The sequence below is a fragment of the Capsicum annuum genome, chromosome 6 (genome assembly GCF_002878395.1).
Source record: "Capsicum annuum cultivar UCD-10X-F1 chromosome 6, UCD10Xv1.1, whole genome shotgun sequence".
In the NCBI taxonomy this organism is placed as follows: Eukaryota; Viridiplantae; Streptophyta; class Magnoliopsida; order Solanales; family Solanaceae; genus Capsicum; species Capsicum annuum.
This window is the reverse complement of record NC_061116.1, coordinates 116,503,411-116,515,875: the sequence shown is the minus strand read 5'-3', so window position 1 is coordinate 116,515,875 and position 12,465 is coordinate 116,503,411. Positions and strand designations below refer to the sequence as shown.

The following is a 12,465-nucleotide window of genomic DNA, read 5'->3' as shown; positions in this document are numbered from 1 at the left end:
TTTTGAAAAAATAAGGTTCATCCCAGTAAAATTTCCTCACTTCATGCATGAACTTCTTCCTTTGCTGATATAAAAGATCTTTTGGGACTAGATCACTTGCTAAGTAATTTGCATAGTCTATAAACCATGGAATTAGATCTTGCCAAGCTGCTAATATCTGCTCTTCTAGAAAACTGTCATCTATCTCCAACCTCATAGCAACCTTCATCATAGCTTCCTCCTCCAGTCTAGAAAAGTGATCTGTAACTTGATTTTCTGTGTCTTTTCTGTCCTTCACCTCAAAGTCAAATTCTTACAATAATATCACTCACCAAACAAGCCCTGTATTTTCATCATTTCTATCCATTAGGTACCGAAATGCATCATGATCAATGTGTATAATTACCTTTGTCCCAATCATGTAAAATTTGAACATTTCAAAGGCAAAAACCACTGCCAGTAACTCTTACCCCATAATGATTTAGTTTTTTTTAGCAAGATTTAGTGCCTTACTAGCCTAGTAAATGGGATGAAGGATTTTTTATTTTTGTTGGTCTAGTACAACCCTTAAGGCTAATCCACTAGCATCATACATAATCTTGAAAGGTAGGGACCAATCAGGAAATACAATGATTAGAGTAGTCACTAAGTTCTCTTTTATGCTTTTAAAAGCCTTCTTACATGCATTATCAAAACTAAATTTTACCTCCTTCTCGAGAAGCTTGCAAAGAGAATTAGCAATCTTTGAGAAGTCCTTGATAAATCTCCTGTAAAAACTTATATGCCCTAGAAAACTTTGAATTCCCTTTACAGAAATTGGGTGAGGTAATTTTTCAATTACCTCAATCTTCATTCGATCAACCTCTATGCCCCTCTTTGAAATCTTGTACCCAAGGACAATTCCTTCTTTAACCATAAAATAGAACTTTTCCCAATTAAGTACCAAGTTGCATTTTGCGCACCTTTGTAGAGACTTTGCTAAGTGAATGAGACAGTATTCAAAAGAGCCACCAACAACCAAAAAATCATCCATAAAAAACTTCAATGGTGTCTTCAACCGTATTAGAGAAAATAGCTATCATACATCTTTGAAATGTTGTTGGGGCATTGCATAGCCCAAATGGTATTTGATTGAATGCAAAGGTCCTATAAGGACATGTAAAAGTAGTCTTCTCTTGGTCTTCAGGTACAATAATGATCTGATTGTAGCCTGGCTACCCTTCAAGAAAATAATACCATCCTCTTCCTGCTAACCTGTCTAACATCTGATCCATGAAAGGCATAGAAAAATGGTCCTTTAGAGTACATGCATTCAATTTTCTATAATCTATGCATGCTCTTCATCCAATGACTAGCCTCATAGGCACTAGATCATTATTCTTGTTAGGCACAATAATTTTCCACCTTTCTTCGAAACATATTATACCAGACTAACCCACTTGCTATAAGCAATGGGATACATTACACCAGTATCCAACCACTTGATTATTTCTTTCTTAACCACCTCCTTCATAGAAGGATTGAGTCGACGCTGATGTTCAATAGATGAAACACATTCTAGTTCAAGTTGTATTTTGTGAGTATATAAACCAGGTGGAATACCAACAATATCTACAATAGATTATCTGATTACCCTCTTAAATCTCCACAATACTAAAAATAATGCTTCTACTTCTGACTGACTCAGATCACTTGCAATAATAACCAGCAAAGTTTTGTTGGCCCCTAAAAATACATATTGCAAATGAGATGGGAGGGCCTTTAATTCTAACGCTAGTGGTTCCTCAATGGATGCGCGAGCATGTGGAGTAGTTCTATTTCTTAAGTCTATATCAAAATTCTTTGCAAACTTATAACTACTCCCATACAGTGCAATTACTAACTCCTCATACTTTTCGATACTATTAGAGTTAAAAATTTTTATTACGGCTGCCAGTGCTTCGACACCTAGTCTATCTTCAATAGGAACAACTATATCAGAACCATCATCCCACAGATTTACTGCATCAACATCATAGAATGAATCTATTACTTCATCATATACATCAATCACAGATACCACTCTCAATTTATCAAGCTGCTTCATAGATTTGCATACGTTGAATGTCGCTTGTTCATCATTGAGTCTCAGCATTAGATGTCCCTTATCTAGATCAATCAACGTCCCAATGTAGTAAAAAATGGTCTTCCCAAAATCATTGGGACCTAAAAGTCCACTTCACAATCTAATATAACAAAATTAGCAAAAAAATAAAAGAAGACACTTTTACCAAAACATTATAAAGGATACTAACAAGCTTTTTTATCATTCTGTCATCCATCACTAGTCGCATGTTACTTGGTTTGGTAGCTCCCAACCCCAACTGCTTAAATACAACAAAAGGCATGCGGTTGATTCTAGCCCCCTAGTCATATAATGCTCGAGTGAAGTTGAATGACTCAATAGTGTAAGGTATTATGAAAGTGCTACGATCCTCCACCTTCTCTACCAATGATCTAGTAACTATAACACTGCAATGATGAATATTATTGATGGGCTCATAGACGACTGACCTCTTCTTGATGATCTAATCCTTTTTATATTTTTCATATCTTGGCATCTTCTCCTATGCCTCTGTAAGTGGTATATTGAAAGTCAACTCTTAGAACATAGAGAAAAATTTATGATACTTACCATCTTCTTATTTTCTTTTCATTCTTTATGGATAAGGAGGAAGAGGTCTTGGATTGGACTTCAACCCAGGATATGTAGCCTTCTCTTCTCCTTCATTCTTCTTGATGCTGCTCCTAATATCAACTGGCTCATCCTTATTATTCTGCTCATTAACAGTGGGTACTGGTAGGTTTGTAGTAGCCTTTCCACTCTGAGTGGTAATGGCATAATATTAACTATTGTTTATGAGATTTACCACTATATTGCTTAGAAGAGTGCCAGGTTATCTCTGATTTACTGTGGCTAACATTGGGCCAAATTGTTCCTCCAATTGCTTGATTGCTGTAACATGTGACTCAACTTTTTGGTTCAATCTTGACAGATCAACTTTCATATACTTCAGGCAGTTTTTTTGACTTTTTTTCCCTTTGACTAGCTTAGACAATAGGTCCTCCATTCTGGACTCTGTATCTCGACTACCTGGAGGAATATACTTATCACTCTTCTCCTTATAGTTGTCTTTAATCCACCAATCACCATCTCTTTCTCTACACCTATCTCTGTATCTATCATTTTAATAGTTTTAACCTTGGTTCTCTTTCCCTTGGGCTCGGAGATCCACCAATCTACTATCAAGATACTTTGTATTTTCCTTAGATTTAATCTCAAATGGTTTGGAAGCAGATCCCTTTGCCGTACTACATTTACTTTCTCCGCAATCATTGATGCAAATTATTTCGTACACAACCCAATATCTGTTGAAGCTGTACAACCTCTTGTGCTACCATATCATTCGTTGCTCCATAGGTGTTTGTTTATCCAATAGCATATGTACCACCACCACATTTTGAATCTATAGTATGCCATCCCCTGTTTATCATAACGATGTCATCTAGCATTTCCTGCGCAGCATACCAATGAAGACGTAATAATGCTCCTCCTGAAATAGTATCTACCATAGCTCTCGAACTAACGTTCACTGACCTATATAAGATCTCTAACAAGTTAAATCCTTTGATTCTGTGATTTGGTACCATGCTTACCTTCTTCTTGAATTGAAACGATGCTTCATACATAGACTCTGCAGGTAGCTGTTTGAAGTTGTAAATTTTATCCTTCATCTGTAATATCCATGCAGGAGGGAAAAATATACTCAGAAACTATGTCTTCAAATCATTCCAAGTAGTGATACGTCTTCTTGGAAGTTCCCCTAACTATAGTGATACTTCACATGTCAAAGAGAATAAGAACAACCTTAACCTCAATGCTTTCTGATTAACCCCAAGAATAGTATAAGATGTGAAGATCCCTAGAAATTTACAAGGTGCATGTTTATGTCATCCTTAGTTGCACCTAAAAATACACCCTTTAGATTCAACAATTGGATCATAGCACTAGTGATATGAAACTTCACATTAGGGGATAATGTAGGAGGAACAATGGTTCTAGACTCTGTAGGCTCAATATAACCCAGAGTTTCATCATCCTTCTTATATGGGTCTAAGTTTTGATATGACAAAATAAATGGATCTCTGCCTCTTTGAACCCAATAATCAAAAACCTGTCTAAGCTTGACTAGTCTACCTTGCTGAGCTAACTCTACCTCTGCAACAAGTCTAGCCTCTTTGAATTCTCTACGTTTGTGCTCTAACAGTTGTTATATCTATAAATCTGCAATATCCTGTGGATCTAATGAAGAACGTGGGAGTGTCGTATTCAGATCAAAAGGTAAGGGATTTTGAACCATTTCACAGATTTGTGCCGACATCCTTCTCAATGTTTAAAGAATTCTCTCTGGTTTTGGATCAAAATGGAGTAAGGGGTTGCCTCTTCTCCTAGTACTTGGCATATGACAATGTATGCCAATTTAAAAATATAAAAATAAAACCACAAACTTTAGCACTTCAATTCACTACTCAAATTGTCTTTCCTAGCAACAACGCCAAAATTTGATGTCGCCCAAAACTACACTCCAATTAGAAGTATGATGCGGTTGATTTCAAATATAATAATCCAACTAGGTTGGAGTCGACCCCACAGGGAAAATATTAAAATTTGCTTGACTTGATGTAATGCTCGAGTAATACAGGAAAGTAAATAGGGGATTGTGGTATTAATCGTAAGTAGTAACCAAATCTTGAGTGCTTTTGTGTCGTATATAATATGAGATGAACACTAGGTTTGTGCTCCCCCTGGCTTCTCAACGCCACAAATTTCTCGTGATCAACCTAACTATTCTGTTGTTCTATATACAAAGTTGACAAGAGAGGTATTATCAGCTGCCTGGTAAGCATGAAGATAAATTTCACCCTTTACCAAGTATGTCTTAAGGTGTCACCTTGTAGCTCCTTGCTATGACCTCAATTTACTATCACGAGGTAGGATCAAGTGATGAGATGAGATGGCAAGAACTAACAGGTAGAGGTGAATCCCAAATCACTGTCCTAATCTTCTTTTCCCAATAACAAGCTCCTTTGTGAGGATGGATGCGATACAAGCTATCTCGAGTTACTGCAGATACTCGAGATTAGTTATCGTGAAGAAGATTAAGATATATGCAGAAACCCTAGAATAAATGAGTTTCCCACTTTTTCTACTTAGCTAATCTACCAGGATTCCTATAACCCTAGTTAAGAAGATTAGCCGCTCATCTTTGTGCAAGAAACCATGATAATCAATGAACAACACATAAAATCAATTGCACAAGAATAAGATGCTTAAACTCCAAAGTCTTTAATTGAATAAACCCTCAAATCTCAAGAGAAATTATAAAACTATTGTAATAATATGTAAAAGAGTGTAACCTAATAAAAGATAAACCCTAGGGTATTTATAGTATCTCAAAATAACATAAAAATCCTAATAAAAATGAGAAAGGTTAAGTTATGCCGGCAGTCTGTATGACTAGGTCTTCACTCTTATCAGTATCATACGAGTCATATCCTGCCTTCTCGTATCCATTCTAGTGTCTCATCTCCCAAGTATTCAACTTCCTTTTCAACTTAGGACTTCTTCTTATGAGTCATACATTAGTGTACGACTCATGTCCTTCACTCGTATCTACCTGAGATTTTTGTCCTTCCAAGTATTGAACACTAGTTTGTATACGACTTTCCTATAACAGTCATACTCAGACTTCCAACTCGTATACTTCTGACACTTAAATCTTTGAACAACATCTTAGGTTCTATTATGTTTATGACTTCTCTGTAAGACTTGTATCCTGTCTCACGACTCAAATACTTGAGTCGTATCTTCCCCATAGTTGACTATATAGGTTGACCCATGGTTCTGTTGTAAGTATCGTTCAATATACGAGTCATATTGGATGGTTACAATTCAAGCGGTGACTCGTGTATTGCTCAAAGTTGGTTTTTTTCTTTTTTTTTGTTCAAACACTATTATAGACCTGTTTTACCTGCAATTCACACCAAAATGTATCATATCCAACAAAATATTGTAAGTTCATGCATAACTTTTCGGTTTTATGCATCAAAAGTGTCGTGTTTCCATGCCATATCAGGCTTAAAAACTTGAGCAACAACGTACAATTGTGTGTGCGATAGGACACAACAAGTTGGAAGCACAATTGTTGGGGACTTAAAAATTGATAACTTTATAATTTTTAGTTTTGATATTTTGTTTTATGAGCACTGACAACTTGGTATTAGCTTCTAAACTTATAGGTACAGGTATGAATTTCAACTACTCTAGAAAGGAAAAGAAATTTGGTTGAACCATATCCCAAACTTGAGTGATGCTTGCTTTAATTAAGGAGAGAATCAACACTTATCTCCCCATCCCCAAGTTCAAATAAGTGAAGCCATTCTTGCAATCACAGTTGAAGTACAACTAGTCTGCAGGATAGTATCCAAAGTGATAATCCCACTAGCAACTAATATCACCTCTAGCATCTGCAGATCGGAGCCTGTGAGTAGATTTGAGCTAAAGTAGAACATGGTGCAATTGTCACATGAGGATCCACAGGTTCATCTATAGAAATTCTTAGATATTAGTGACACTTTCATTACCACTGGAGTCTTCACTGATTACATAAGGAACACTTTTTTCCCCTTCTCACTTTTGGGGGAAACGAAGAAATGGTTGGAGATAGAACCTTCAAACTCCATCATAACTCTATAGACTTAGCAAAGAAGTTCCTCATCCAATTTTTTCCTTCTGGAAAAAACTGCAAGATTGACTAGTGAGATCTTGACTTTCAAATATAAGCCAAATAAGAATCTCTATCAAACACAGTAGAGATTCAAGTCTCTTCTCAGGGATTGTCCACATCACCAATGGACGAACGAGGTATTAGCTAATACTTTTGTTGAAGATCTTGGCTATAATACAAAAAAATTGCTAGATTCAATTTCAGGTGGTCAAGCTTTGGAGAAAACTTATGATTAGTTTTATACTCTCCTAAATTAAATTGCACAAGGTAATCCCAATTGGGATTGTGATATTTCCAGAAGTGCAGTGAAGAAGCCAACTGGTATTATTAAGGATGACAGTGTCACAATATTGGCCGCTCAGTTAAACTCCTTTAAGAATAAAATAATGACACAATTCAGTAAGTTAAGTGTAAATCAACACCAGGCTCAAGAAAATGTAGTTCAATAGGCTCATTCTTGGTGTGCGATTTGTGGAAATGTTGGTCACTCTGCAAACCTGTGTGGAGAAAATCTAGAGTTGGTTAGTTTTATGGGAAATGCACAAAAGGATAACAAGAATTATGGTAATGCTAATAATCACAATAGAAAGAGTCAACCAATTACCCATAGGGAAATAACCTGGCTCACACTTAGAAATTTCAGCAAACAACATGGTATCCAAAATAACACTCAGGCTAGTAATATTAAAGAGACATTGAAAAAAATCCTGACCAACCAACAACAAATGACTTCATCTATCAAAAATAAACAACTGACTCAAAATAATTTCAAGATACAGTTGGGGCAGTTGGCTCTAGCATAAAAGACTAGAACTTAAGTGGGTTTGCCTAGTGATAGATAAAATCCAAAGTCATGACAATCACCTTGAGGCATGGTAGAGACCTAATTGATAGGCCTCCGAAGAATATTCATGACGTACCGTCCAAGTTGGTCCCACATCAAGCAAATAAGAAACAAGTCCCAACCAAAGAATTTGAAAATTTGTGGATATCTGAATACCCAAAAGCAAAGGCAGTTGAGCAAACACCGAAGAGATTACCACCACCATTCCCTCAGAGGCTTAAAAAGACTAAAAAAGATGCATATTTTAAGAAATTATTTAACCCATTTTAGAGAACTTCACGTTAACCTTTATTTATGATATATGTAGTTTTGATGATGAGTAGATGACTACAAGGGACCAGGTCCCTGGATGTTTGATGCAATAGTATAGTTTGCACGCGTCTGCACAACTTTGTCTATTTGTGTAACAAACTGGACGGTTTTGTTTGTACTAATTAGGACACCTGGTCTAATGAATTTTTAGCCCTAATCATCACTCATCTATAAAAGGAAAAAAATTTTCTTTATCAAAAATTTCTTGCAAAGACAAAAAAAGAGTGCTAAAGAGAGTTATCTGATATTGCTCAAGCTTTTTTACCATATGTGTGTGGTTAATTAGAGAGTGTTTTGAGTGAGTACTAATTTGTAATTGAATTACTCATGATATAAGAGTAATGATCTTTTCTCTTTGATTAGAGAGTGCTTAGGTAGAGTTGCCTATGTTTGATATTGATTAGAGTTAATAAGTTAAGGGAGTGCCTTGGTAGAGTTATCAAGATGATCTTGTAGTAGACGTATTACAAGTGAGAGGAACCTAGAGTTAGGTTCCAATTTGAGTCTATAATCAAGAGGTTGATTGTAGTGAACTTTTGATGTGCTTGTGAGGGAAAACCATGGTTTTTACTCCCTTGAGTAGGGATGTTTCCATGTTAAATTGTTGCATTTTCCTGCACAACCGTTAGTTTTCCTGCACTTTATGGTTTGATTGGTTGTGATTGCCTTTAAAGGACCTGGTTCCGCACTATGTGGTGCAACCACCAAGGGTTCCAACAATTGGTTTTAGAGCCAAAACAGTTTAAAATGTTCACACCGAGAGTAATTTGGTCAGCATAGCTACTCCACTTAACCTTGAAGAAGGGAAATCTACGACTAGACCACCTAGATTTAATTGATAGTACTATGAATGATAGAAAACAAGGATGTTTGACTTCAATATGGCTAAGGATAGTGAACTGATGGATATAATTATTGATGGTCCTAATGTACCTATAAGAGAAGTCAAAAAAGGAGATATTATAAGATTGGTTATCAAAAGCAGGAGGGAGTTCAATGATGAAGACAGGAAAACAATTGAGAAGAACTACAATGCAAACAAAATTGCTAGTTTGTGGTATATGTCTAGAAGAATACAACAGATCCAAGTCAAGTCACTAAGTTACTGATTTAGTTAAGGATCGTCCTAATGACCCATCACAACCCCTAATAACTCATACCACCAAGTCATTACCAAGACCAAAAACCTAATTACCAACCACTGGACACCTAATGACTAGGGTCACCTAACCCGTACCCACCCAATATGACTCATATGGTTAAGTTATCAATAGGACAGTAAGCTCAAAGCTCAAGAAATTTTCAATGGCTAAAACCCAGGGTGTTTCAATTCTCCTCCACTTGGATTATTTGTCATCGAATGATGGGACAAGGAAATGACTAGCATTATTAAATCCCCAAACACCCTTACTCTTAACTTTAAAACAAAAATATAGAATACCAAGGAATTCACAATCTACCTTTAACAAAGACATAGAACAAAGATTTTTAGATCAACACATACCTTAAGCATGATATTTTGGAATGAGAAATAGGAATGGATACTTAGACTTCATGTCCTCTTCAGCTTCCTTGTAGCATCTTCCAACTTGTGGTTCCTCCATAGAACCTTTACCAATGATACATCCTTGGTTCGTAACTGTCAGACCTGCCAATCCAAGATTTCAACAGGGACATCTTCATAAGATAGGGAATCTGAAATACCAATATCTTTGATAGGAACAATTTACAATGAATCACTCTCACACTTCCCTAACATAGAAAACATGGAACAACTGGTGAATGGAGCTCAAACTAGAAGGCAACTCCAACCCCTACACAACATTGCCAACCCTTCTAAAAACCAAGTATGGACCAACATATCAGGGACTGAGCTTCTCATTTTTCCCAAACGATATCACTCCCATCATGGGAGACACTTTTTAGAACACTCTATCACCAACCTCAAACTCTAACTTCCCATGTCTCACATCTGCATAGGACTTTTGGCGACTCTGGACAATGTTAAGCCTATCTCGAATCACCTTCACCTTCTTCATGGCTTGGTGAACCAAATCTGCCTCACCAACCTCGAACCACCTAATGGGAGACCTACATCTCCTACCATACAAGGCCTCAAATGAGACCATCCCAATGCTAGAGTAGTAGCTATTATTATATGCAAACTTAATAAGAGGCAAATTCTAAAAACCACTACCACCATAGTTTATCACGTAAGCTCGAAGCATAGCTTCGAATATCTGAATAGTCCTTTTTGTTTTCCCATCTGACTGTGGGTGGAAAGCAGTACTAAGACTTATCTTAGTTCCCAAACCTTCATGAAACGACCACCAAAAGTGAGATAAAAACTGCATACCACAATCTGAGATAATAGAAATAGGTACCCCATAAAACTTCACAATCTCTTGGAGGTACAACCTTGCATAATCCTCTACAAAAAAAATTGTCCTTACTGGCAAGAAATGCGTAAACTTCTTTATCCTATCCATGATGACCCAAACTGAATCAAACTATTTCTGAGATCGAGGAAGACCGATAATGAAATCCATGTTGATCACTTCCCACTTCCACACAAGCAAATCAATCTCTTAATATAACTCTTCGGGCCTCATGTGCTCAACTTTCATTTATCGGTACACCATGCACATAGCTACAAAACTAGCCACACTCCGCTTTATACTATTTTTTCAATACATCACCATAAGGTTATGATACATTTTTGTTAAACAAGGATAAATATCATAGCATTAATCATGTGCCTCAGCCAAGATCCTCTCTCATAATCCATCAATATCAGGAATGCACAATCTTTCTTGGTACTGCAAGGTACCATTCTACTAACCTCAAAATACATTACTTTCTTCCCACCTATATTACCCTTGATCCTCATCAAGATATGATTGAACACTTGTTTTTCCTTCACCTCAATACCCAAGGACGACTCCGCCATTTTCTGCACAAGTACACCACCATCCTCAAAGTCCAAGAGGCAAACTCCAAGGTTATCCAAATGGTGAACATTTTTCACCTATTCTCACTTTCCCTTACACACATGAGCTAGACTCCTCTTGGATAACCTGCTAATAGCATCAAAAACCATATTATCTTTACCTGGATGGTAGTGAAGACTCATATTATAATCCTTGAGTAGCTTAAGCCATCTCCTTTTCCTGAGGTTCAACTCTTTCTGAGTAAACACATATTGCAGGCTCTTATGATCTGACAAGATATCCACATGCACTTCATACAAATAGTGACACTAGATATTCAATGCGAATACCATAACCAGTAGCTCTAAGTCATTAGTTGGATAATTCTTCTCATACACCTTTAACTGTGTAGAGGCATAAGCTATCACCATACGGGATGCATCACAATAGACTATAAACCCATTAGTGCCTTCGAGTAGAGTCAAGATAGGTGCCAAAGTTAGCTTATTCTTCAGCTTCTCAAAGATACCTTAACAAGCATCAGACCATAAGAACTTTACCTTCTTCTAAGTTAACTTAGTCAATAGGGCAGCTATAGAAGAGAAACTTTCCAAAAACCTTCTATAATAACTATCTAAATTCAAAATGCTATGAATATTGGTTGGAGTCATGGGTCTAGGACAATTGCTAACCACTGCAGCCTTTTGCGGGTCTACCATGATCCTTTCACTAGAAATGACATGACCCAGAGAAGTGATAGTGTTCAACTAAAATTCATATATCAAATATTTAGCATAGAACCACTAATTTTTGAAGGTATGAAACATAATACAAAGGTGATAAACGTGATACACCTCGCTTTTAGAGTACTCCAAAATATCATTTATGAACACAATGATAAATAAATCCAAAAACTAAAGAAAGACTCTATTCATTAAGTCTTGAATACTGCAGGGGCAATATCCAAACAAAAAGACATAATCAGGAACTCAAAATGCCCATACCAGGTATAAAAATCAGTCTTAAGGATATCCACCTCCTTAATATTTAACTGATGATATCTTGATCATATCTTAATCTTGGAGAAAAATATAGCAGCCTGAAGCTGATCAAACAAATCATCTATCCTTAGGAGAGAGTACTTATTCTTTACAATTACCTTATTCAATTATTGATAATCAATACACATCTACAGGGAACCATCCTTTTTATGAACGAATAAAACCAGTGCACCCCATGGAGACATACTAGAATGGATAAAACCCTTGCCTAAAAGATCCTTTAGTTTCCCTTCATGCTCCTTCAACTCAACTGGATCCAATTTATACGGGGGAATAGAAATAGTATGAGTGTTTGGAATAACATTAATCCCAAAATTAATCTCCTTATTGGGAGGAAAGTCAGGAAGGTCATTAGGGAAGACCTCAGGAAATTCATTCACTATCAGGACAGAATGTAAAGAAGGACCCTAGAGTTAGAATCTTTAACCCAGACCATATAATAGAGTCATCCCTTGGATATTAATCTCTGAGCTCTGTGATATAATATGAACCTCTCCTTAAGAGCTAGGGAA

At 36.5% G+C, this 12,465-nt stretch overlaps 1 long non-coding RNA gene across 1 annotated transcript in view; it reads right to left on the bottom strand.

Moving 5' to 3' along the window:
• Positions 1-5,859: 5,859 nt before the first annotated feature.
• Positions 5,860-12,465, bottom strand: part of LOC107873205 — a 47,683-nt gene continuing 41,077 nt past the window's right edge. Inside the window, exon 3 of the long non-coding RNA XR_001675174.2 lies at positions 5,860-7,303. This is a non-coding gene — a long non-coding RNA (uncharacterized LOC107873205). The remainder of the gene's footprint in view (positions 7,304-12,465) is intronic.